Below are 23141 nucleotides of genomic sequence, written 5' to 3' on the forward strand. Positions count from 1 at the left end.
TTTATACCTTATCATTAATCTTAAGTAAGTAGATAATAGTAAGATATATAACTAAGGGAACCCTAAAACTTAACCAACTTTTCTAAGGAATAATCAACAAAGAAGCATGGACTGGGACTCAAATTTCCAGAAAGGAAATGTGTGTGTGTGTGTGTGTGTGTGTGTGTGTGTGTAAACAAAACCATTTCATTCAGTTTTTCATTAATGAAGAATATAAAACTAAGTACAAATACAAAATGAGAAAACTTCAGAGCAGAATGTATTTTTTTAAAAAAAATATGATTGTGTTACAGAGTCCAATGTCAATCTCACTCTGCTCGCCACACGACAGAGAAACTGGTTGTTGAGGCAAGGAAAAGGACTTCAATTGGAGAGCTGGCAGATGGAGAAGATGGCAGGCTAGTGCCTCAAAATAATCACTGTATTGAGGTCTGGATGCCAGGTTCTTTTATAGATCAGAGAGAGAGAAGCAATGAGGAACTAAATTAAAAAGGCAGAATAGAGAGAGAGAGGGAAGTAAAGTGAAAGGGTCTTCAGTCTTGCAAAACATCTCCAAGGGAATGGCCAGCCTTTGGAAGGGGTGTGTTAATCTCTTCTATTCACAGGTGGGCAGGAATAAACTATCTCTCCAGGAGCTGAACAAAGGCACTTTAATTTACTATCAAGCAGAGGGGCAGGGTCCTCCAGGCAAGCCATTGAGTATGATTATAATAACAAGAGCAACGAAAAGCAAGTCAAACAGTTTCCAATGTGGAGTCAGAATTGGCTTCCTCCCTGCAACAATTATAGGACCATAAAATGAAATCTCTGTGGTCTGTATATGTATTAGTCAGTGTTCTCTAGAGAAACAGAACCAGTAGGATTGATTGATTGATTTTAAGAATTGGCTCATGCAAATATCGAGGCGGGGCTTCCCTTGAAGCTAAGTTGGTAAAGAATCTGCCTGCAATTCAGGAGACCTGGGTTCGATTCCTGGGTTGGGAGGCTCTCCTAAAGAAGGAAATGGCAACCCACTCCAGTATTCTTGCCTGGAGAATCCCATGGACAGAGGAGCCTGGTGGGCTATGGTTCATGGGGTTGCAAGCGTTGGACACAACTTAGCTACTAAACCACTACATTATGAAGGCAAGCAAGACCTGAGATTGACAGTCAGCTGACAGTCAGATTGACAGGAGAGCCTGGATAGGAGGAGAACCAAGAGGAGCTGATGTGTAAGTTTAAGTTTGAAGGCAAGAAAATACTGATGTCCTAGGTTGAAGGCAGTCAGACAGGAGGAGTTCCCTCTTACTCAAAGGAGGGTCAGCCTTTTTGTTCTTTTGAGGCCTTCAACTGATTAGTTGAGGCTTATTCACACTAAGGAGGGCAGTCTGCTTTACTGAGTCTACCAATTCAAGTTATTTTCAGGCAAATGTCTTTTTCAAGTTGTTGTTCAGTAGCTAAGTCATGTCCAACTCTTTGCGACCCCATGGACTGCAGCATACCAGGTCTCCTGTCTTTTTCAAGTTTTTTTTTTTTTTTTTGAGATATAATTGTCATATAACATTGTATTAGTCCAAGATGTACAATATGATATATACTGTAGAATGATTACTACAATAAATTTGCTTAATATTAATCACCTCAGATAGTTACAGAATTTCTTCTCTAGAGATGAGAATTTTTAAGATCCACTCTCTAAGCAACTTTCAAATATACAATACAGTATTGTTACTAAATGGGGCTTCCCAGGTGGCTCAGTGATAAAGAATCCGCCTGCCATTGCAGGAGTTGCAGGAGACATAGGGACACAGGTTTGATCCTTGAATCTGGAAGATCCCCTGGAGAAGGAAATGGCAACCCACTCCAGTATTCTTGCCTGGAGAATCCCATGGACAGAGGAGCCTGGTAGGCTACAGTCTATGGGGTTGCAAAGAGTCAGACACAACTAAGCAACTAACACACATATATGAAGTGATGTATCAATCTAAAATCTATACTGTCTGTTGCTGGGCTGTTCACTCTACCTTCTCTTATTGCAGTTACTTTCTGAATTTTCACTGTTATTACCCATATTTTACAGATAAAGAAATTGTGGATTACAGAGTATATAACACGTTAAAGCACATAACTTGTAAATAATAGAGAGTGACACTGTGACCTGGATTCCTCTCTTGGTAATTTGGAAAGTTTGGCTGGACCATGAGGATTAGAACAAAGGCTGCGTTTAACTTGTTTGATGCTAGATTTCACAAAGTAGGGGCTCAAAAACATGATTTAAAGACTGAGTGGCCTTTTAAAGTTTTAGTTTCATCTGTCCAAATTAAAAAACAAGGAGTGGAAGTGGGTATTAAATTTGTATTTAAACTGTTTCTTTTTTAAAATTTATTTATTTATTTTAATTGGAGGCTAATTACAATATTGTGGTTTTGCCATACATTGACATGAATCAGCCATGGGTGTACAAAAGGAAAACCAGTCAAAGAGACCCAATTGTGACAAATTATTCTTATAATTTTACTTTAATATGCACAAACATATAGCTAGGTATAAAGCTCTGTAGCTTTAAAATATGCTGTTAGAACTGTAAACCTAACAATTTGTGTGTGTGTGTGTATGTAAATATATGTGTGTGTGTGTATACATATCTCTTGGAAGAGAAGCTGAACACCAAGAAAAAGCCTAGCAGTCCTTTACAGGACAGGAATTTCAGATGTGATGTGAAGTAACTGGTGAATTTGGGAAGGGGTGAGGCCAAAGGCAGCTTTTCAGAAAGGGAAGAGGCTGTTGGAACTGGGAACTGAGGAGAAGAAAACTACTGACAGAGTTTTCAGGGATAACACTTCCCCTTTGTTTGTCTGTGTGGTAGAGTCTGTGGCCTGGAGTACAAGGTGAAAGATGTACTAGAGCAGCTTCTGGTGGCAGGAATATTATTGTCTTCTACATGCAGCTATGGAAACCTTTCCTTAGATCTTAACTGTCATGGACAAAAGTGACCATAACTGGAAATGTCAGTTCCAATTGCTTCCCTCTTTCATGAGTTCTCTTTCAATTATACATGCTTTTATTCCCCCCTAATTCATCACTTTGTTCCTTAATCACATGTATTCCTCAATGATGCAGTAGAGAACTGCAGTCTTCTCTTTGTGGCCCTTTCCCCTTAATTCTTTTTTGATTTTTGCACCAAGAATCCCTAATTTTTAGAAAAAAAAGACAATAGCATACAGTGAATCAAGGTGCAGAATTCCTTAAATTTTAAGAATCAATTCCTGGATCTTTATTGATTGCTAAATGTATTGATCACATCAATGTAAGTATTTTAATCGGTTTGTCTACAGAGATTGCAGCTACAAAATAAAAAGCATAATTTGTTTATTCAGTTGTTACAAATGTAGGAAGGGGAACTGTAAATAGGATTAACAAGATTTTTATGCAGAACCAAGAGTCTACCTCCTTTTCTTTCCAGAGAGACTATTCTATAAACTGTGGTACTGGTTTTCCTAGCCAGGCTATTAAACATGTTTGGTTAGATTATGTTTTGAATCAAAACAAGTTATTGGAGTAAATGTCTATGCGGGATGTTTGTACATGCACAGTTGCTAAGTAGTGTCCAACTCTTTGTGACCCATGGACTGTAGCCTACCAGGCACCTCTGTCCATGGAATTTTCCAGGAAAGAAAACCGGGGTGGGTTACCATTTTCTCCTCCAGGGGATCTTCCCAACCCAGGGATCAAACCCGCGTCTCTTGTGTCTCCTGCATTGACAGGTGGATTCTTTACCACTGGGCCACCTGGCAAGCCCTTCTCTCTCTGACACTTGTGTTTATAAAACTATTTCATAGCTAGATGATGTGGAGCATCCCTCAGACTGTATTCTTACAAAGGAGTGCTTTTGAGTCAAATAAATAAGAGAAAGCAGGTAATAATATAATAATAGAACTCTTTTTGCAAAAATATGACATCTCAATCCACATTTTGTGATAGTCTGAATAACATATTAGAAAACCACAGTGTGTCTATGTGTGTATGGAATACATGCATTTGTATGATTTGTATGTGAATATTAACCTTTGATTGCTAAGAGTTATGATCGCTAAAATTTAGACCTAATTGTGGATTGTGGTATGGATATATATTAGCCAGGTAAAGTAGACCTTAGTGGGAACATGCATCTTGGCTGACTGTGTGTGTGTGCATTCTGTGAATTTTTAATTTTCTTATTTATTTTATTCATTTTTGGCTGTCCTGGGTCTTCATTGCTGCAAGTGGGCTTTTGTAGTTGCAGTGATCCAGGGTCTCTCTCTAATCGCAGTGTGCAGGCTTCTCATTACAATGGCCTCTCTTATTGCAGAGCACAGGCTCTAGGGCTCAGGAGTTGTGACTCACAGGCCCTAGAGCTCAGGCTTAGTAGTTGTGGCATAGGGGCTTAATTGCCCCACGGCATGTGGAATCTCCCCAAACCAGAGATTGAACCCCTGTCCCTTACATTGGTAGGCGGATTCCCAACCACTAGATCACCAGGGAAGTCCTTATTGTTTTTAAAAAACACACATGGTGTACTAAATATCATGGATTGAGTCAGCACTAGTTGAAAACTGAGGTTATGAATTATTCTTCATTTTTCATATTCATTAATATGAAGTTGTTAGGGGAAGCACACTGACTGAAACCGCCCACCCTGGCCAGGCACCACAGTAACCATTTGCCTGAGTCATTTTACGACAGGAGGTCCTGGTAAGGAACACGGAACTAATAAGCCACCACCAACCAGAAGAGTTCAGCAAAGGTCAAAAGGAGACACCACATGTCTGACCACCTCCCACAATCCTTCTCGCTGGCATCCATCTTGGCTGAACAAGGCATGTACCACCAGGAAGGACTCTGAGTCAGAATGATTGGCTAAAGACAACCTGGAAACTAATCCCATCACCATAAAACCCAAGACTGCAAGCCATGTGGCAGAGCAGTTCTCCTGGGTTCCCTTATTACCCTGCTGCTGTCCGCCCGGGTGCCCTCTTCAATAAAGTCTCTTGCTTTGTTAGTACATGTGTCTCCTCGGACAATTCATTTCAGAGTGTTAGACAAGAGCCCGGTTTTGGGCCCTGGAAGGGGGCCCCCTTCCTGCAACAAAGTGATTCAGGAAATTTTTTGCTAGCTACTAAAATGTAAACTTGTAAAATTTAATCTTTCAATAAGTTCTGTGTAATATACACTTCAATCTTGAGAATTTGGGTGATTCATGTTCTATATTAGCTTCCCAGGTGGCACTAGTGATCAAGAACTTGCCTGCTAATGCAGGATATGTAAGAGACGCAGGTTCAATCCCTAATCGGGAAGATCCCCTGGAGTAGGAAATGGCAACCCACTCCAGTATTCTTGCCTGGAGAATCTCATGGACAGAGGAGCCTGGCAGGCTACAGTCCATGGAGTGGCAAAGAGTTGAACATGACTGAATGACTTAGCACACACACATGTTCTGTATTCTCAGTATACTGCTGCATTATTTAAGGTACATAGGTATAGAATGAGTACAGTATCCTTTCTTTACTCCCTTCTTAGGAGGTGGTGAAAGATGTGGGGTTTTGTGTCAAATAGTCATTGGCTGAAAGCCTGACTCTATGCCTTCCAAGTTGTCTGAACTTGCCTATAGTGATTCACTCATCAGAAAAATGGTACTAATGATATGAGATGTTAAGAGGATTACATTAGATGATGCATTTATGATTATGCTAATATTACACAACTGATTGATCACAGTCAATACACAGTAGCTTTTATTTTATGAACTAGACTGACATTGAGAAAGTAGTCTACTCACTATGTAAAAAGTTCACCCTAATTTTTAAATTTTAGGCTCTTCTATTAAAATCTCAAAAATATAATGCTTTTTCTCTTCCCTCATATTTTGTTCTTTCTCTTTTTTAGCTGGTCACTAAAATCTATTTGATGCTGTTTTTGGTGGAAAGGTTAGCAGATAATGCAGTTCCAAAATATATGAATAGCTTTTGGAATCAATAAATCCCAAAGATTAGTATGAGAAAGAGGAATTAATCTTCAAAGCGTAGCTTATAAAAAGTATAGATTTATATAGCCTTTTGACATTTCTAATATTATTATCCTGAGTTACTATTTAATTTCAAGTGTATCTGTCTTTGCACTCTGAGGAATTTGTAAAGTTCCTAAGGTCAAGGACATTAGATCATATCTATTTATTTCTATTGCAGAGCTTTCTCTACTTGGGGCTTAATAATAATAATGCGAAGAGTAGTAGATCTTATTTTAATCATGTTCTTTAAAATTATTTTAGTGTGTTAGTCATGTAGTAGATATTATTTTAAATTATTTCAAGAGTATAGGTATTTAGTCTATTGAATACAGATCCATTAAACACTGGTATTCTGTACTGTGTTATGAAAAGCATGGTAGCTCATAAAGCTGAATATGTTTTTATATAAGTATATTTAGGAAAGAATGCAAATATGCCATGTGTAGAAGATTTGAGTGATTTTTAGAACTTAGTTACTTTCCCCAGATGCTATAAGGAAAGTCTAATGAGGGGGCGGGTGGCAGTAGATGTGAAATCGGCAAGATAACAGAGGCTCCTGGTTTTACTTTCCATTAAAGAAAGACCAGCTAGCAACTATCCACAGACAAGAAGGTCTTTGGGGGGAGGGGGAGGGGGGAAAATCCCAGAACTCAGAAGTGAGGCTGAAGCACCCTCCTCTGGACCACAAAACAACTTCACTCTGACCACACAGCCCCTCCTGCAGGCCAGCGCAGAGCCACACCAAAAGATTTCTCCAGCAGGGAAAAGAGATCCCTGTTTGAACTTCCAGGTTCCACAACATTCTGGGAAACTTGTCTTGAGACCCACTTCTTTCCATCTCACAGGGAACATTGGGAGAAAAGGGAGTGACTCCCTGGAATTAGCTTGAAATAAAAGGGAGGTGGGGCAGGGTTTACAGCATCCAGATTTTGATGGACTGTGTACCTGATGGCAGTGGTACCCCTATCAGAGAGCACAGCAAGCAGTTCTGCCCACCTGTGGTGTGGAGCCAGTAATCTCATTTGGCCAGGGAGCAGCTCTGAGGTGCCCAGCCAGAAATCTGGCCCAGGCATTGGAATTCGTCCTATATCCCTGCTTAGGCAGGGTCCTCAAGCGAACAGCCCCATCCAGATGCCTCATCCAGAGCACATCCTCTAGGCTTGCCCAGCCAGGAAGCCCAAACAGTGACTCTGAGAAATTGTGGAACCTAGTGCACCGATCTGCCTGGCTTTGGAGCCCAGCATACAACCCATTTGATGGCTGAGCAGATTTCCCATTACGTATGCTATGCAGGAGACCCAGGTTCAATCCCTGGGTCAGAGTGATCCCCTGGAGAAGGGGATGGCTACCCACTCCAGTATTCTTGCCTGGAGAATTCCATGGATAGAGGAGCCTGATGGGCTACAGTCCATGGGGTCACAAAGAGTCAGACATGACTGAGCAACTAACACTTCTTCACTTCACTTCAAGCTATTGAACTGCAAAAGTAGCTATTTCATTAATCTTTCAGTCTTTCCATGTGTTATCAATTTTCTTCCTCACAATGCAAAGATTTGTTGGGTATGCTAGGACTATTATGAACAGTGCTGCAGATATTTTCCTTATTTAAAGGCATAGTTTTTATTTTACACACTAAAGATTCCTTAGTTGCGCTAATGATAGACTTCAAAGAGGATAGTATCCTTATCTTCTGTTTAATTGTTAAGAGATCAGGAGAGCGTGACATAGGTATCACTGGCCATGCTATACAGTTCTACTTGGTTTATGATTTTTGCATCCTCCCAGAGCTGAATTTCACTTCTCCCTGCTCCTGCCACACGACTGAAAAAGCTGTGGTTGTTGTAACAGGCAAGATGGAAGAGCAGGGTACAGCTGGTTCCAGCAAATAAAAGTACATCTTTATGTTTCCCTTATTTGAGGCTCCAGTGTTGTGTATGTTCTTCCTCCAGTTTCAGTGCTTGGGGGTCCAAGGTTTCAAGGTAAATATTTCCTTGTCCGTGGTATTGCTGAGTGTCAGTGTGGAAATAATACAATTAGAAGACTTTGACTTCCCGCTTAACCTTAGATAACTTACTTATTTGAAGTTTTCTCAGTTATAAGATGGAGATAATAATTCTTTGGGGTCCCCTGTGTTGTCAACCTCAAAACAAACAAACAATCCAAAAAAAAACCCCACAAAGATTGTGAATGAGCATTTCGAAAATTTTTTAAGTAGCTATACTAACACAATTAAACATCAAGCTCTCCTGAATTTCCTCTCCTTCTAAAAAGGCTTCTGTGGATTTGAAGTTGCACTGGTGTTAAGAAATCTAAATTCTGTTTGTGTCTATTTATGTCTGTATGACAACTAATACCAATGTGGATAATTGCTGCAGTGAAGAAACCCATACAATTTCTCTGAAGAAACTTATTTTCACCAGTAAGTGATAAGTGGCTTTATTCGTGACTCTTATTTTGAAAATGCATTTTCATCTTAAGCAAAAGCTAGAATTGAGTGAGGTTTTAGTTGAATACTATCACCCTGGATAAACACCATCAAAAAGTTTTTTTTTTTTTTCCTCTTGGCTTCTTTCCTATGTACCCTTTTCAAACCCTTCTTACTCCCTTCTCTTTCACAAATGTATGCTGGATATCTCGTCTGTGATGTTGATGGCATTAGGCACTTATATAAAGTGATCCTTTAATTTTCAGCAAAATCTGAGTTTGATAATATGGTCTCCATCTTATAGATGAGGAGACATGCTTCTTGAAGTACAAGGTCATGTAACCAAAATATGGAAAAGAAGGTATTCTAAGTGTGTCTTAACTATAAATAAGTGTGTCTGTCTATAAATATGTTTCTATTTCTGTGACATGTGCATATTCCTTAATGGACTTTTAAAATTGAGGAAATTTTAGATAACTGATTCCAATTTTGGTTAAATGGAAGACTGAAATCTCCTTTCTTTTTTTTTAAATTAAAAAAAATGTTTGTTTTTGGCTGCTCTTGGTCTTCATTGCAGCACATGGGACTCTTGTTGCTGTATGCAGTCTTTCTCTGGTTGCAGCAAACAGGGGCTACACTCTAGTTGTGGTGTGCTGGCATCTTGTGGTGGTGGCTTCTCTTGTTGCTGAGCATGGACTCTAGGGCATGTGGGCTTCAGTAGTTGTGGTGTGCGGGCTTAGTTGCCCTGCAGCGTGTAGGGACTTAATTCCTAGACCAGGGATCGATCAAAGGAATCCTTGTTCCCTACATTGGTTGGCGGATTCTTAACCACCAGGGAAGCCCCTAAATCTCCTTTCTTACCTCCCTTGCACATCCTAGCTTGTCTAATGAACTACTGCCCATGGAGTCATTTCACACTACAATTTGGTTTACCTGATTTATTTATGTCACAGAGAAATTCATTCAGTCATGTAGTTGAACATTTGAATGTCTGTTTTGTTTAAAAAGGGGTGATTTGTGTTAAAATACAATGGGATGAAGCAGATAATTAGCACATTGAGTGATGTATATAGTACTAACCTTAAATACAAAGGAAATGACAAATAGCCTTTGTTTTGCATGTGACTGCAGTGGAAAGTATGAGAAAGGCATGTATTATGATGCTGGAAACTTTGATAAACTCTGGTCAGTAAAAGAAGAAGGAAAATGAAGGAGACCTTTTGGAGAGGAAGAGACCGCTTTGGATAGGGATCATTTCACATTTTGGTTAAAAAAAAAATGGAGATGAGGGTAGAACAGATTTTGATTATTAAAATATGAGGGAAATATTGTAGACTTTTAATAAATCCTATTATTTAAAAAAGTGTCTCCTCTTTTCATCCATTCAACAAATAGTTATCGAGCATCTACTTTGTATCCTGCATTTTCTGTGTAGTGAGAACTTAGAGGTTAATTAAAAGTGTCCTTATTTCCACAGGGTGTTTAAGCCTAGAAAAGAGAGGAAATAAACAAATATATATATATATATATATATATATATATATATATATATATATATATACACACACACACACACACACACACACACCACATCTTATAGAGATAAATGTTATATTAAAGATAAAGCAGGGGAAGGTGGGGTGGTAGAGAGTGATCAATGGTGATAATTGGAGTATGGTAATCTGAGGAGGACTCTCCAAAGAGGTGACATTTGAACTATACCTGAATAAAATGAACCATATGAGCATCTAGGAAGAGAACATTGCGGACAGAAGGAAGAGCAAATTCAAAAGCTCTGAGATGGGGTATTTCTCACTCTCAATGGAGACTTTAGATTTTATCTCAAGTGTAATGGGAGACCTCTGAGCATTGTAGTTGGAGAGGAATATGACCTGAATTCGGTGTTTAAAAGATCACTCTGGTTTACTCTGTGGAAAATAATCTACAGTGTGAAAAGAACTACAGTCAGAAGGCAAGGTGAGAGGCTTTTGCTATTGTGTGGCAAGATATGATGGCTCAGAGAAGAGTAGTAAGAGTAGAGATGGTAATAAGAGTAGAGGCTCTCTCCCTTTGAGAATACATTGTGGAGATATATCAAACTTCAGCATAGAATTGGAGAAGTCAAGGCTAGCCTGGCAACTCTGAGTGATGATGCTGTTTACCAAAATGGGGAACATGACAAGACGAGCAAATTTAGAAGTAGGAAATTATGAGAGTTCTTATGATAATGCTCTTTTTTTTTATTAAAGTGTAGTTGATTTATAATGTATTAGTTTCAGGAGTACAGCAACATGATCCTGTTATACCTGCGTGCATGTGTGCTCAGCCACTTCAGTTGTGTTCGACTCCTTGTGACTCCATGAACTGTAGCCCACCAGGCTCCTCTGTCCATGGGATTCTCCAGGGAAGAATACTGGAGTGGGTTGTCATTTCCTCCTCCAGGGGATCTTGCCAACCCAGGGAACGAACCTGCATCTCCTGCATTCCAGGCAGATTCTTTACCACTGAGCCACCAGGGGAGCCCTATATATATATATATATATATATATATATATATATATATATATATGGTTATACCTACATAAATATATTCTTTTTCAGATTTTTTCCATTATAGATTATTATAAAGATATTGAATATAGTTAGCTATGCTATACAGTGGGTCCTTGTTGTTTATTTTTTATATATAATAGTGTGTATCTGTTAATACCTAACTCTTAATCCCTCCATCTTTTCCCTTTGGTAACCATAAATTTGGTTTCTATGTCTGTGAGTCTATTTCTGTTTTGTAAATAAGTTCATTTGTATCATTTTTTTTTAGATTCCACATAAAAGTGATAAAGATGTATATACAATGAAATATTACTCAGACATAAAAAAGAATGAAATAATGCCATTTTTAGCAACATGAGTAAACCTAGAGATTATCATACTAAATGAAGTTAGTCACATAGAGAAAGACAAATTTCATATGATATTGCTTGTATTTGGAAGATAATGCTTTATTTTAAATTTCTATTACACATGCTAGTAGAGGTGTCATGTGGGCAGTTGACTATATTGCAATCTGGAGTTCACCACTAAAAATTGGGGAGTGTGTGTGTGTGTGTGTGTGTGTGTGTGTATGTGTGTGTGTATGATAAAATCATGCTATTCAATTGAATTACCTGCAGAGTTAGTCCCAGGACTGATCTCTGGGTATATCCAGGTCAGAAACAGGAGTATTTCAAATTTAAGTCTCAGACTGGAGAAGGACCAGAACACAGGAATTGTAATGTTAGAAGAACAAAAAAAGGAGGGGATCCAAAAAGGAATGAGTTGCTTATTAGGCCCAATGCTCTTGAATAAGATGAAAATATTAAATTTCGCCATGACCCCTTACTGGTGACCTTGACAAGAACATGTCACTAGGAAATTAGAACAAAATTCTGATTGGAATGAATTCAAGAGACCCTAGGAGATGAAGATGTGGAAACAATGATTTATAAACAGCTCTTTTTGGTAATTTTTCTACAAAGTGGAGCAGAAAATATAGAGTGGTAACTGGAAAGAAAAATTACATCAAGAGAATTTTTATTTGGTTTGGTTATTTCACATGATGGGAGTTATAAGAGCCTTTTTGGTTTTGGTTTGTTTGCTTTTTAATGACAGGAATTATCCCCCCCCAAGACAGAACAATAATATAGGAAAATAAGGAGAAAAATACAGGACAGATATTTAATTGGGCAAAATGTTGACATCCAATGCACAAACGAAAGGCTTTGCCTTAGGAGAATAAAGAGTTCATCCTTTATTTCAGAGGATGGAGAATATGGGTACAGATGTCACTGGCCTGGTAGATGTGGTGATGGGAGGAAAAGATGGTTCTCTTCTAAATATTTTTTTCCTCAGTGAAGTACAAAGCAGTGCTTTGAGAAGGAGGATTAGAAACAGGGATTTGGGCAACTGATTGCAGAAGTAAGATGATCATTAGAAAATGGGAAAATGTATTGATGAGGGAAATAAATGGAGCAGAATTTCAGCTAGTGTTGAAGGCACATTTAAGATTCATGCCATATGTAACCAGTCCCTGTGGTATGTGATTTTCTCTAGCCATGTATAACCATTTGGGTGCAGGTACAAGAATGGCAGAAATTAAGATTTAACCAGGATTGGGGTTTTATCAGAAGACTATAAGAGTCAAGGGAATTAAAAGTATACTCAAAGAAGGGGTAATAGTAGTCAGTGGAACCTAAGCTGGGAAGGTAAGGAACTGAAGCAAGGCACAATTAATGCTGAAAAGGTGGTGAGGGTCATTGGATTGTTAACATATTGGAGTAGAAGAATTGGAGGTTTGGGAATATTAAAAGGGCCTGATCCACAAGGTAAAAAGTAGGGATTGGACGGTGGGATAACTGAAATTGAGATTTGGAATTGGTGTAAGTATTGCCAGAAACAAAGACTAGAGTCTGACTGTAGGGATCATCTTACCTACTGTCTGTAGTGAGATGAGGACAAGATGAATGGAGGCAGTGAGATCCAATGTCAAGAACTTTGAGAGTGGTTAAAGGGAGCAAGTCAGTAATTCAGACACTAAGTAACCTCAGTGAAGATGGAGGAGTGGAAAGGGAGTAGTTGATTGCAGTAAGGATATTGGTGAACACTACAACCTGATGGCTCTGTTCCCTTCTCACGAGGGTAAAGTATATGCACATACTTCCATTTACAAATGAATTCCTTCATTACCAGAAATAGAATTGCACTGCAGATCTGTGCTACTAATCTTTCTCGCTACCAGTTTCCTATCCCAGACAATTTTACCTGTTATTTTGGAAATGTAAAGAAGTTGCTTGACTTCTTCTTTTACATTCATGAGTGAGTTTTTAGTCACTATTCATGAAATGAATAGATACGAATAGATATGTATGGATATTTGATGATGCTGTGTAGTTTTGCTCACTCAGACCTATTTTGCACACTAGATTTGCCAAGAACTTGAAGCTCCCTGCTATTCTGTACCTGTGTTATATTATATGGAAATACTTTTTCTTGGTGAATTTTTTATCGATATAGTTAAAAATTTTTGAGTATATTTAATTGAGAGGCATGACAAAACAGCATAACTAAAGTTTCACCTATAATTTTGATAGTTTTCCATCTGTTTGGGGAGCTTGATGAAATTCTAATAAGGGGGTTAGCAATTTCATTATTAAATGGGGCTAACATTGTTTTGGCTACCAATTGTACTTAAGAGTAATTGTCATAATTAACTCATTATGATTTTAATACAAGTGGAACTGCATGTCTCCTTTTTCTCAGCACAATTATTTTGAAATTGATCCCATTTTGTAGCTGACATAGCCAGATCATACTTTTAAAAAGTAATTATTTTTTGTGGTTTTATTTTTACAAATAATTGATACAACAATGTGGTATTCACAATGCTATAAAATGTGAGAAGAGTATATGTGAATATTGATTTCATAGGTGATAAAACTGATAAAATATTGATAAACCCAAGCAGAAGGTCATTGAGAACTGTTTATAAGCATTAGGTATTAAATTTACAGATGTAGAATAGAAGTTGTACATACATGGTGGGATGGATACTCACCATGAATTCTGATGGATGTTACAATGAGAGAGAGAAAAAAAGCCAAGTTCAGTAGTAAATAGAAAAATCTCTAAGCATCTTCCTGTGCATCATCATCTCCAATTAAGTTGACTTTTATCACTTTGTGTATAGGAGTCTTAACAGAATCATATTTCCATCCCTTCCTGGTGAACAACCTCTCAAGGATGTTTGGCATCCGGTAGCCCTTGCTTAGAATGAAATCTTTAAATGCAATTGTTCCATAAAGATCTTCAAGAATGTCCTGTTCAGGAAACTTTCCAAGTAAGACCTTGGGATCAATCAAAGGTTCGTCATTTATTAGCTTTTTCCACAACTTGGGCTGCAGGTACCATGCACCATACCTTATCTTCACCCAGTCAGGTTTAGAAGGATTGTGTGGTTTCTGGAGTTTCCTCTCAGAGTTTTTTTCCTCCGTGGAGAATTTTATCGCCTCCATTTTACCTATCCTGATGCCGAACCTTACTTTTGAAGAAACTTGGGATACTTTCTTTATGTGGGCTTTGTCATGGGTTGGTGGGCAGTCGCAGCCAACCTCACACAGTTTCATGATGAACTCTTTGTCAATGCCCAAGTCTCCGAAAGTAGAAACCCATTCGCAGAATTGCCGAATTCCTTTCGGTACATCATTATCCAAAGATGAATCAGAGAGCGAATCCTTGCTGCTTGACTTCTTGTCTTCATAATAGAAACTGGCTGGGTGTGACACGGGAGCCTCCTTGACAGGTTCCAGCTGGACCATCACAGGGCTTTTTTTACGAAGCGTTGTGGGGGACTTCTTTTTTTCCTTGGGACCCAGACAGTAAGCCCACAAGTCCTCCAGCTTTTTGTCAGGATCGAGCACTTCCAGCACCTCTAGTAAGAGGTCTGCAGGTAGATCTTCCTCCAGCTTCGGGTAGAGCGCAAAGGGATGCCTGGTCAGCTGGGCTTCGATTTCCTTCATGAATGCCTTCCGTGCTTGCTGGGCTGATGAAAGCGTGGAGAACACCTCTGCTTCCGCGGGCAGCTTTTTCTTTGGGGGGGCATGCTGGGGAACTCTGTGAGCAATCACGGGGAGAAAGCCCTCATTACGTCCTCGAGTGATCGGATCTTTACAGGGTGGGCAGCCCTTCCGGAAGTCTTCCAGCCCCTCTTTCACAAATATCCACCGCCGACTGTCCAGGGATGTGGGGAACTTCAGGAGTGCCTTCTTGTGCTTTGCGAAACACTTGGAAGGTAACTTATCTTTGTACCAGGGCTTGCAGTTCATGCCCAGGGGCATCGGTTCCAGTGGCCCCGGCCCTAGCAGCCACTTCTTGTCTGCCATGGTTCCCCTGGCCTCGAGGGGGACTCACCGCTTTAGTAGTTTGTTGTCCAGGCCTCTCCGGTTGCTAGGAGACCACGTAGCCAGGTGCGGCTAGATTCTTCCTGGAGGTGGGTCAATGCGGGCGTCATGTGAAACCTGCATTCTCCCAGGATGCACAGTGAAGGCACATTCTTTTTTGTTGTAGTTACTGTGTTGTTGTTACTATTCCGTTGTATGGGCATAGCATCACTTATTTATGCACTCACCTTTTGATGGACATTTGGATTATTTGCATTTTGAGGCTATCACAAATAAAGCTCCTGCAAATATTTGTGTTTCTGTCTTTGTATATCCATATACTTTTATTTCTCTTGGGTAAACTTTAACTCTGAGTGGAAAGCTGGGAGCAGATGAGGTTTTTTTTTTTTATAAATTTATTTATTTTAGTTGGGGGCTAATTACTTTACAATATTGTAGTAGTTTTTGCCATACATTGACATGAATCAGCCATGGGTTTACATGTGTTCCCCTTCCTGGACCCCCCACCCACCTCCCTCCCCATCCCATCCCTCTGGATGAGGTTTTATGTTTTAGACCACTACCAAACTTTTCCAAACTGGTTGTACTAGTTGTGTATAGGGGCTTCCCAGGTGGCGCTAGTGGTAAAGAATCTGCCTGCCAATGCAGGAAACTCAGGAGACATGGGTTTAATCCCTGGTTTGGGAAGATCCCCTAGAGTAGGAAGAGGTAACCCAATCCAGTATTCTTGCCTGGACAATTCCATGGACAGAGGAGCCTGGCGAGCTATAGTCCACGGGGTCACAGAGAGCCAGACACAATTGAGCATGCACACACACACATATATACACACTAGTTGTATATGAGAATGGCACTCCCTCTACACTTTCCCCAATACTCAGTAAGGTTAGTCATTTTAATTTTGGCTGCTCTAATATGTGTATAGGCACTCCTGGTAGCTCACCTGGTAAAGAGTCTGCCTGAAATGCAGGAGACTTGGGTTCGATCCCTGGGTTGGGAAGATCCCCTGGAGGAGGGCATGGCAGCCCACTCTAATATTGTTGCCTGGAAAATCCCCATGGACAGAGGAGCCTGGTGGGCTAGAGTCCATGTGGTCTCAAAGAATTGGACATGCTGCTGCCGCTGCTAAGTTGCTTCAGTTGTGTCCAACTCTGTGCGACCCCATAGACGGCAGCCCACCAGGCTCCTCTGTCCCTGGGATTCTCCAGGCAAGAATACTGGAGTGGGTTGCCATTTCCTTCTCCAATGCATGCATGCATGCCAAATTGCTTCAGTCGTGTCTGACTCTGTGTGACCCTATGGACAGCAGCCCACCAGGCTCCTCCATCCACAGGATTCTCAAGGCAAGAATACTGGAGGAATCGGACATGACTGAGTGACTAAGCACAGCACCCACAGCACAATAGGTGTATAATGGTATCTCACTTTGGTTTTAATTTGTATTTCCCTAAGGAATACTGGTGTTGAACGTCTGTTCAGGTGCTTATTTGCCATGCATATATCGCCTTTGGTGAAAAGTCTATTCAAATTTTTTGTACTTTTAAAAATTGTTTTGATTGACATCTCGTATTTTTAGAATTCTTTGTGTACTCTGGATGTAATATATGATTTGTAAACATTTTCTTCTCCACCTATGATTTTTCTTTCCGTTGTCTTAATACTGTCTTTTAAAGAACAGTTTATACATTTGATGAAGTCCAGTGTATCAAGTATATATCCAGTATATATGGCTTGTCTTTTTGTGTTGTATCTAAGAAAGCTTTGCTTATCCAAAGTTTGCCTATTCTGCTAAAATTTGTATAATCTTTAGGTTTTACGTTAAGATTTGTCATCTCTTTCAATTCTTTAGATGATGAAAGGTATGGATCAAAGTTATTAATTTTTATTTATTTATTTATGTTTGGCAGTACTGGGTCTTTGTTGCTGCGATCAGGCTTTCTCTAGTTGCAGTTAGCAGTGGCTACTCTCTAGTTGTGGTGTGTGGCCTTTTCATTGTGGTGGTTTCTCTTGTTGCAGGAGCACAGGCTCTAGAGCATGGGCTTAGTAGTTGTGGCATTCAGGAAGCAACTTAGTTGCTCCTCAGCATGTGGAGTCTTCCCCTACCAGGGATCAAACCTGTGTCCCCTGAATTGGCAGATGGATTCTTATTCACTGCACCATGAGGGAAGTCCCAAAGTTTTTATTTTTATTCTTCCTGTGGATATCTAGTAGTTCCAGAATTTTTTTTTTGAAAAGAGAAAAATTTCTCCACTCAATTACCTTTGTAACTTCGTAGGTATGAGTTGTCCATATTTCTGTGGGTCCATGTCTAGACACACTTTTCTGTTTCATTGATTCCTCTGTCTTTACTCCAATTCTGCTCTGTGTTGATTACTTTGTATTTTACAATAAGCCTTGAAATTAGGCTGTATTAGTTCTCCAACCTCTTTCTTCTTTTACAAAGTTGCTTTGACTCTTACAGATCTTTTGAATATATATGAGAATTTTAGAATCAACTTGTCAGTGTCTTTTAAAAGAAACCTGTTGGGATTTTGATTAGGATTTTGTGGAATCTATGAATCAATTTTGAGATATTTGACAGCTTAACATATCGAGTTTCCTGACCCATGACAAAGATGCATGTTTTCATTTATGAATATATTCTTTCATTTATCTGAGCAATATTTTATAGTTGTCAGTGTATACATCTTTCACATCTTTTTGTTGTTGTTGTTCATCTTCTCTGAACTTCTGTTTCATCTCCTGTCTTTAGCTTCCACTATGGAAAGATACAAAGTTTGTTCTTGCTAAACTGTCAAGAAAGCTCTTATTTTACTACTTAAATAGTTAAATGAAAATAGTATGACAATGCAAATTTATATTATTTCCAGACTTGCGAAAGAAACCACAACCAGTATGATGCATTGTGTAAAGTACATACAGCTTTAATAAAAGAAACAAATCAGCCACTATAACATCGGAAACGTTCTAGAATAATGATAAACCAAAACTTTTAGTTAGGAGTTTTAGAAAGTAAAGAATTAAATACTTGAAACTCAGCTGTAAACTAGCAGGAGAGGCACAAATTATTTCCTGTAATAATGCAATATATTTGGTATAGGGAAGAATATCAAAGGATGAACTACCATTCATGATTTCATGGAGGAGAAACATTTCACACTGGTACCTTGGTATCTGCCTGGGGTTAGCTCCAGGACTCCCCTGAGATACCCAAATCTGAGGATGTTTAAGTCCCTTATGTAAAATGGTGCAGTATTTGCATATAATCTATGTACATGCCTGTATACTTTAAATCATCTCTAGGTTACTTATAATACCTCTTGCAATATAAATGCTCTGTAAATAGTTGCACCACAAATTCATGTTTTGCTTTTTGGATTTTTCTTTTTCCAAATGTTTTCCATCTGCATTTAGCTGCATTCATGGATGCAGAACCTAAAGATACAGACGGCCGACTCTACTGCACCATTTCATATAAGGGACTTGAAATCTGCAGACGGTGGTATCTGCAGGGGTCCTGAAACCAGTCTCCTTTGGCTGCTGACAGATGACTGTATTCTTCTTATGGCCTCTCTTCTTTCTAGCCTGTCTACTCTGCTCCACACTGATGTGGATTCTTCCTTTTTGAAATTACAGGTTTATTGAGGTAGAACTTACATATTTGCAATTCACTCTTTTAAAGTGTGCAGTCTAATGGTTTTTAGTGTATTAATAGGATTGTGCAACTATCAAAGCAATCGGTTTTGACACATAGTCATTCATCTCAAAGGAACACCAAACCCACTGGCAGTCACCTCATCCATCCCTCAGCCACCTCAGCCCTTGGCAGCCACTAATCTATGTTCTGTCTTTTTAAATTTGCCTATTCTGGACATTTGATATAAATGCAATTATAGAATATGTGGTCACTTTTGACTGGCTTCTCTCATTTATCATACCGTTTTTGAGTTTCATCCATGGTGTAGCACGTATATGTACTTCATTTCTTTGTATTGCCAAATACTAATCAGTTATGTAGATATACCCTATTTAATGTATCTGTTCATCTGTTGGTGAATATTTGGGTTTTTCCACTTTTTTGTTGTTATGAATAATGTTGCTACAAACTTTCATGTAAAAGAGATTTTTCTCTATTCAGTCTTTTGAAATTTATTATAATCTTTTTTCCCAGCTTTCATGATGTATAATTGATAATTTAAAATTTCATATTTTAAGGTATACAGTAATCTTGGTGACTTGATAAACATTTACATAATGAAACAATCACCACAATCAAGGTAATTAACATATTCATCATCCCCCATACTGTCCATCTTACTTGGCTTAAGATTTTAATACCAATGTGATGCTATTTTAATTACTGTAGCCTCACAATATATTTTGAAATCAGGAAGTAGGGTTTTTATTTCTCAGGATTGCTTCGGCTATTTGGGGTCTTCAATTTGTTAGAGTTACTTTGTGACCTAATATGTGTTCTATCCTGGAGCAAGTTCTCTGTGCACTCGAGGAGAATGTGAGTTATTCTACATTTGGATAATAACTACTGTATATTTCTGTTATGTCATTTTAGTCTATTGTGTTCTCACATCAGTTGCTTCCTTCTTGATTTTTTGTCTGGATGTTCTATTGAAGTGTCTTACTATTACTGTACTGCTGTCACTTTCTGCCTTTAGAGCTGTCAGTATTTTTCCCACCTTTATTAATGTATGATTGACAAATAAAGAATTTTATATATTTAAGACATATAATGCGGAGATATATCAATATCTGCTTTATACATTTAGCTGTGTATTCATATAAATGTTATATTATCCTGTTGAATTAACCCTTTTATCATTATGCATTTACCTTCTTTGACTCCAAAGACAGTTTTAGACCAAATGTCTGTTTTGTGTGGTATAAGTGTAGTTACCCTTGCCAGGCTGGAGAGGGTGAGCCAAGCTGAACAGGGCTAACTTGAGAGCATCCCTTTGGGGGTCCACTCTGTGACCCCCACCTTTTAAAATTATGGTGCTGCTCCTCCAGGGTCAAGGACAGGAACTTGGTACTCTTCATGCTCCTACAATACTCCACCTGGCACCAGGATCCCATGAAAAAAGAAAAAGCTGATGCATGCAGAGAATTGAATCTTTTTTTCCCCTTCTATAGCAACCTAAACAATATATCCAATAAATACATAGCAATATCAGCCAACTCTTATGGGAGCAATGAGGTGACCTGAGCAAAAGGTAATACTTGAGTTGTGTGCTAAGGAGGCTTGAGAAGCTAATAGGATTTTATGAGGGGGTTGTTTTTATTATTTTACTAATATGCTGACATCTACCTATGACTCCATGCAACTGGTATATGCCACAGAATCTAACAGCATGAAGGATGTGCAATGCCAAAGAAAAATGGAGGTAGGGAAAAATGAGACTATCAGAGATATGAGTATGGACTTATCACAGTGTTTTGGGGTGAGAATCAGTGGATCAGCTCAGAATTCAGTTCAAGGTTTGATACCTGGGGATTGTCCTATGTTGACCTTGGTTACTTAGGTATCAGGGCTTCTAGCTCTCCAAACACGCTCGTGATCCAGAAGATTTCTGAAAATAGCTTGTATATACTAATAAGAAATGCTTTATGTGCTCACTTTTTAAGCATATGCTTAGTCATGTATGACTCTTTGAGACTCTTTGCAACCCCATGGACTATAACCCACCAAGTCCTCTGTCCATGGGGTTTCCCAGGCCAGAATACTGGAGTGGATTGCCATTTCTTCCTCCAGGGGATCTTCCTGACTCAGGGATTGAACCTGTGTCTCTTATGTCTCCTGCACTGACAGGCGGGTTCTTTACCACTAGCACTACCTGGGAAGCCCTAAAAATCTAGAGCTGTGTCCTTGACCTTTGGGGAACTTTTCTCATGTGTAAAAATGAAGTAGTTGAAGCAGATTTTCTGACTTTATAGACCAAGATAATTTAAATCAAGAAGATTTTTTTTATAAATATCTGAAAAATCTGTGAGGAGAATATTAAAGTATCATCTTAATGATCTCTAACCAGAAACAGAGAGTTCTATCTTTTCATTTGGAACAAAATGAAATTCTTCTACCTTGGAGATAAGCAGGGCCCGAGGCTCTTAATCTCAGCAACACAGTGTATCCAAGACCAGTGCACTCAAGGAGTGTGGTACCTAAAGATGAAAAAGCAAAGTGCCATTCATCTATTGCTTTCTGCATCACTGCGCACCTTCTAGGTCTTGATACCTTTGACCTTGGCCTGAGCTCCTTATCTGGTTGACTTCCCTTTAATCTCTTTCTCACTTCTCCAATAAATCCTCCATATTGACTCTGGTTGTGTATCTTTGCAGAACAAAGATCTGCCAGAGTCCAGCTCCAGCGGGTCCAGAGTTCCCTCAGGATGGACAGCGTCGGCGATACGAATGAGAAGACACAGCGAGTCTCAGCGTTTCCAAGTGTCTCTCCACTTTATTGTTTTAAGACAGCTTTTATATTTTTAGTGGTATATAGAAACAAATGTAAAGTATAGAGTCATACCAATTCAGCTTAAGGGACATACCGATTCAGCTTAAGGGACATACCAACTTGGCTCAAGGAACATACCAACTTAGCTTAAGGGACATACCAACTTAGCTTAAGGGGTATATCTTAATGGGCCTATCAAGTTAGCTCAATGGGCCAGCAGTTTCAACCCTCATCGAAGCCGTTTGCATGTCTTTAGTTACAAAAAGCCTCATTTTGTTTACATCATCTTCTGGCCTGGTGGCCTGTTAACACCTTGTGACTCTCCATTGATAAAGGTTGATCAATCAGAACACTTTTGTATAGGGCACATCAGGAAAGAATTCATCAACAGGAAGTTTTAAGGTAAAACCTGTTTTTGGTAATTTACTCTATGCCTTGAGCTTAACAGAAAAGAATGTAGTTCCATAAAGTCAAAGAACAGCAAGCTGAAATTCAGCTCTAAGTAAGAATCATCAGTTAAATCAACAATTGTCTTATTATTTGTATTAAAGCTAAACTTCTACTTATATAAATCTCTAGCTATTATGCTTTTATTATATAGGCTAAATACGTTAAGAGTAAAAACATAGTGAGTAAATATAGATTAAGTAACAGTTCCACAAAGCACTATTTTTTGTATTTCCTAACAAGCCTTTTTTCCTGTGAAGGGTTTTGTGCCCATAGGGGCTTTCTGTGCGGAGGCTCTCAATGCTGTTTTATTACTAGGGAGCAGTTATGCGCATTAGCTCCAAAGGCACAGGTACATTTATTAAACAAACCAATATGTTAGCAAAAGGAATTTAGATCAGCATACTCTATATCCCAGATAATTTTATTTAGGGTGCTACCGTTCAGGGGCCTTGTTGATTTGAGGTTTCAGATTGATCTTTTTTAGAAGGGAATCAGGAAAGGCCTTTTGCCTAAGTCATAGAAAATAAGAAGAGGTTTATTATAGTAAACATCAGAAAGACAGATATCTTTAAGGTGAGCGCTGAGGCAGCCTTCCAAGAATCCCTGAGGCCTGAGAAGCCTTGCTCAAATCAGTCCTTTCCCTCATGACCCTGTCATGAGTGGGGATCTCGTGAGCTGGCTCCCGGCAAAGATCCATCATGACATTCTTTCTTCATTGGATTTCTGTATTGAGGGGGAAAAAAAAAAAAAAAAAAAAAACTTGTCTGCTGGCCAGTCATTTAAAACCTTCCACAGTCTTCTCTTGATCTGCCTTTTCAAATTTGTCTTCTTTACTCCCTGTGT

The 23141-nt window shown here is 39.0% G+C and overlaps 1 long non-coding RNA gene and 1 pseudogene across 2 annotated transcripts in view; one reads left to right on the top strand and one right to left on the bottom strand.

The window, feature by feature from the left end:
- The window catches only part of LOC145536744 (uncharacterized), a 142606-nt gene extending 120192 nt beyond the window's left edge, over positions 1 to 22414 (top strand). The window contains exon 3 of the long non-coding RNA XR_014076000.1: positions 21734 to 22414. This is a non-coding gene — a long non-coding RNA (uncharacterized LOC145536744). The remainder of the gene's footprint in view (positions 1 to 21733) is intronic.
- LOC145535969 (protein FAM47E pseudogene) lies at positions 13958 to 15434 on the bottom strand (annotated as a pseudogene). Its single transcript, XR_014075557.1, has one exon. The product of XR_014075557.1 is annotated as a protein FAM47E pseudogene (transcript).
- Positions 22415 to 23141: the final 727 nt, after the last annotated feature.

The sequence above is a fragment of the Giraffa tippelskirchi genome, chromosome X, assembly GCF_054371585.1.
Source record: "Giraffa tippelskirchi isolate mGirTip1 chromosome X, T2T-mGirTip1v1.2.pri, whole genome shotgun sequence".
Taxonomy (NCBI): domain Eukaryota; kingdom Metazoa; phylum Chordata; class Mammalia; order Artiodactyla; family Giraffidae; genus Giraffa; species Giraffa tippelskirchi.